Source organism: Hydractinia symbiolongicarpus, chromosome 11, assembly GCF_029227915.1.
Source record: "Hydractinia symbiolongicarpus strain clone_291-10 chromosome 11, HSymV2.1, whole genome shotgun sequence".
In the NCBI taxonomy this organism is placed as follows: domain Eukaryota; kingdom Metazoa; phylum Cnidaria; class Hydrozoa; order Anthoathecata; family Hydractiniidae; genus Hydractinia; species Hydractinia symbiolongicarpus.
Genome location: NC_079885.1, coordinates 27,767,971 through 27,773,133, shown reverse-complemented (window position 1 = coordinate 27,773,133; position 5,163 = coordinate 27,767,971).

Genomic DNA, 5,163 nt, shown 5'->3' with positions numbered 1-5,163 from the left:
GCAACCGGTGTAATTGAAACGGACTGATAACGTTAGAGAGTCAATGAAATTTAGTTTTTAAAACTGTATCTCTTTCTTCTGCGCGGGCTAACAGCTAGGATTGGTCCCACCGTAAAAAATGACTTATTTATCTAAATTTTTAAGTGAAGCCCTACCACAGCGCCCAGTGAAATCGGTAAATTCCAGCAATCATGTCAAATTAAGAAGAAAGATATTTCTTGGGTCCAATTGTCTCACTTATCACATTTATAAGGTCACAGTCCAAAATCAGTTCAATCAAGTCCCACAGTCAATCGTTTCACTGTTAAAAGCGATACAACCTAGTGTGATCAGAAAAATATCCCTAAATACATGTGGGGACGAATATGCGACTCAACCGTTGTAACTCAAACGGACTCACACCGTTAGAAATTAATTGAAATGTAGTTTTTAAAACTGTCTCTATTTCTTCAACGCGCGATAACGGCTAGGATTTGTCCCACAGTAAAAAATGACTTATTTATCTAAATTTTTAAATGAAGCGCTCAAAACAGCGCCCAGTGTAATCGCTGAGTTGCGGCAATCATGTCAAATTAAGAAGAATGTTATTTCTTGGGTTCCAGTTGGCTCACTTATCACATTTATTTGGTCACAGTCCAATGTTATTTCAATTAAGTCCCAGAGTCAATCTTTTCACTGTTAAAAACGATATAACTTAATAATATCGGAAAAATATCACATGTTGGTACGAATATGTGACGCAACCGTTGTAACTCAAACGGATTTATACCGCCAGAAATTCAATGAAATGTAGTCTTTGAAACTGTTCCTATTTATTCAGCGCGTGCTAACGGCCAGGATTGGTCCCACAGTAAAAAATGACTTATTTTGAATAAATTTTTAAGTGAAGCGCTACCATAGGGCCGAGTGTAATCGCTGAATTCCAGCAATCATGTCAAATTAAGAAGAATGTTATTCCTTAGAGTCCAATTCGCTCATTTATCACATTTATAAGGCCACAGTACAGAATCACTTCAATTAAGTCCCACAGTCAATCGTTTCACTGTTAAAAGCGATATAACTTAATAATATCGGAAGAATATCACTAAATACATGTTGGTACAAATATGTGACGCAACCGTTGTAACTCAAACGGATTGATACCGCCAAGAAGTCAATGAAATGTAGTTTTTGAGAATGTCTCTATTTCTTCAGCGCGTGCTAACGGTCAGGATTAGTCCCACAGTAAAAAAAGACTTATTTATCTAAATTTTGAATAAAGCGCTACCACAGTGCCCAGCGAAATCGGTAAATTCTAGCAATCATGTCAAATTAAGAAGAATGATATTTCTTGGGTCCAATTGTCTCATTTATCACATTTATGAGGTCAAAGTCCAAAATCAGTTCAATCAAGTCCCACAGTCAATCGTTTCACTGTTAAAAGCGATATAACTTAATAATATCGGAAGAATATCTCTAAATACATGTTGGTACAAATATGTGACGCAACCGTTGTAACTCAAACGGATTGATACCGCCAAGCAGTCAATGAGATGTAGTTTTTAAAACTGTCTCTCTTTCTTCAGCGTGCGCTAACGGCTATGATTCGTCCCACAGAAAAAACTGACTAATTTATCTAAATTTTTAAATGAAGCGCTACCATAGGGCCGAGTGTAATCGCTGAATTCCAGCAATCATGTCAAATTAAGAAGAATGTTATTCCTTGGAGTCCAATTGTCTCATTTATCACATTTATGAGGTCAAAGTCCAAAATCAGTTCAATCAAGTCCCACAGTCAATCGTTTCACTGTTAAAAGCGATGCAACCTAGTAAAATCAGAAAAATATCGCAAAATACATGTTGGTACGAATACGTGAAGCAACCGTTGTAACTTAGGCGGATTGAGCCCGTTAGAAAGTCAATGAAGTGTAGTTTTTGAAAATGTTTCTATTTCTTCAGCGCGCACTAACGGCTAGGATTGGTCCCACAGTACAAAATGACTTTTTTATCTAAACTTTTAAATAAAGCGCTACCACAGCGCCCAGCGAAATCGGTAAATTCCAACAATCATGTCAAATTAAGAAGAATGTTATTTCTTGGGTCCAATTGTCTCATTTATCACATTTTTGAGGTCAAAGTCCAAAATCAGTTCAATTAAGTCCCACAGTCAATCCTTTCACTGTTAAAAAAGATGCAACCTAGTAAAATCAAAAAATATCGCTAAATACATGATGGTACGAATATGTGACGCAACCGGTGTAATTGAAACGGACTGATAACGTTAGAGAGTTAATGAAATGCAGTTTATAAAACTGTATCTCTTTCTTCAGCGGGGACTAACAGCTAGGATTGGTCCCACCGTAAAAATGACTTATTTATCTAAATTTTTAAGTGAAGCCATACCACAGCGCCCAGTGAAATCGGTAAATTCCAGCAATCATGTCAAATTAAGAAGAATGATATTTCTTGGGTCCAATTGTCTCACTTATCACATTTATAAGGTCACAGTCCAAAATCAGTTCAATTAAGTACCACAGTCAATCGTTTCACTGTTAAAAGCGATACAACCTAGTATTATCAGAAAAATATCCCTAAATACATGTGGGGACGAATATGTGACTCAACCGTTGTAACTCAAACGGACTCACACCGTTAGAAATTAATTGAAATGTAGTTTTTAAAACTGTCTCTATTTCTTCAGCGCGCGCTAACGGCTAGGATTGGTCCCACAGTACAAAATGACTTTTTTATCTAAACTTTTAAATAAAGCGCTACCACAGCGCCCAGCGAAATCGGTAAATTCCAACAATCATGTCAAATTAAGAAGAATGTTATTTCTTGGGTCCAATTGTCTCATTTATCCCATTTTTGAAGTCAAAGTCCAAAATCAGTTCAATTAAGTCCCACAGTCAATCCTTTCACTGTTAAAAAAGATGCAACCTAGTAGAATCAAAAAATATCGCTAAATACATGATGGTACGAATATTTGACGCAACCGGTGTAATTGAAACGGACTGATAACGTTAGAGAGTTAATGAAATGTAGTTTATAAAACTGTATCTCTTTCTTCAGCGCGGGCTAACAGCTAGGATTGGTCCCACCGTAAAGAATGACTTAATTATCTAAATTTTTAAGTGAAGCCCTACCACAGCGCCCAGTGAAATCGGTAAATTCCAGCAATCATGTCAAATTAAGAAGAATGATTTTTCTTGGGTCCAATTTTCTCACTTATCACATTTATAAGATCACAGTCCAAAATCAGTTCAATTAAGTACCACAGTCAATCGTTTCACTGTTAAAAGCGATACAACCTAGTATTATCAGAAAAATATCCCTAAATACATGTGGGGACGAATATGTGACTCAACCGTGGTAACTCAAACGGACTCACACCGTTAGAAATTAATTGAAATGTAGTTTTTAAAACTGTCTCTATTTTTTCAGCGCGCGATAACGGCTAGGATTCGTCCCACAGTAAAAAATGACTTATTTATCTAAATTTTTAAATGAAGCGCTCCAAACAGCGCCCAGTATAATCGCTGAGTTGCGGCAATCATCTCAAATTAAGAAGAATGATATTTCTTGGTTCCAATTGTCTCACTTATCACATTTATAAGGGCACAGTCCAAAGTTACTTCAATTAAGTCCCAGAGTCAATCGTTTCACTGGTAAAAGCGAAATAACTCAATAATATCGGAAGAATATTACTAAATACATGTTGGTACGAATATGTGACGCAACCGTTGTAACTCAAACGGATTTATTCCGCCAGAAATTCAATGAAATGTAGTCTTTGAAACTGTTCCTATTTATTCAGCGCGTGCTAACGGCCAGGATTGGTCCCACAGTAAAAAATGACTTATTTTGAATAAGTTTTTAAGTGAAGCGCTACCATAGGGCCGAGTGTAATCGCTGAATTCCAGCAATCATGTCAAATTAAGAAGAATGTTATTCCTTAGAGTCCAATTCGCTCATTTATCACATTTATAAGGCCACAGTACAGAATCACTTCAATTAAGTCCCACAGTCAATCGTTTCACTGTTAAAAGCGATATAACTTAATAATATCGGAAGAATATCACTAAATACATGTTGGTACAAATATGTGACGCAACCGTTGTAACTCAAACGGATTGATACCGCCAAGAAGTCAATGAAATGTAGTTTTTGAGAATGTCTCTATTTCTTCAGCGCGTGCTAACGGTCAGGATTAGTCCCACAGTAAAAAAAGACTTATTTATCTAAATTTTGAATAAAGCGCTACCACAGTGCCCAGCGAAATCGGTAAATTCTAGCAATCATGTCAAATTAAGAAGAATAATATTTCTTGGGTCCAATTGTCTCATTTATCACATTTATGAGGTCAAAGTCCAAAATCAGTTCAATCAAGTCCCACAGTCAATCCTTTCACTGTTAAAAGCGATGCAACCCAGTAAAATCAGAAAAATATCGCTAAATACATGTTGGTACGAATATGTGACGCAACCGTTGTAATTGAAACGGACTGATACCATTACAGAGTCAATGAGATGTAGTTTTTAAAACTGTCTCTCTTTCTTCAGCGTGCGCTAACAGCTATGATTCGTCCCACAGAAAAAACTGACTAATTTATCTAAATTTTTAAATGAAGCGCTACCATAGGGCCGAGTGTAATCGCTGAATTCCAGCAATCATGTCAAATTAAGAAGAATGTTATTCCTTGGAGTCCAATTGGCTCATTTATCATATTTATAAGGTCACAGTACAGAATCTTTTCAATTAAGTCCCAGAGTCAATCGTTTCACTGTTAAAAGCGATATAACTTAATAATATCGGAACAATATCACTAAATACATGTTGGTACGAATATGTGACGCAACCGTTGTAACTCAAACGGATTTATTCCGCCAGAAATTCAATGAAATGTGCTTTTTGAAAATGTTTCTATTTCTTCAGCGCGCACTAACGGCTAGGGTTGGTCCCACAGTACAAAATGTCTTTTTTATCTAAACTTTTAAATAAAGCGCTACCACAGCGCCCAGCGAAATCGGTAAATTCCAACAATCATGTCAAATTAAGAAGAATGTTATTTCTTGGGTCCAATTGTCTCATTTATCACATTTTTGAGGTCAAAGTCCAAAATCAGTTCAACTAAGTCCCACAGTCAATCCTTTCACTGTTAAAAAAGATGCAACCTAGTAAAAT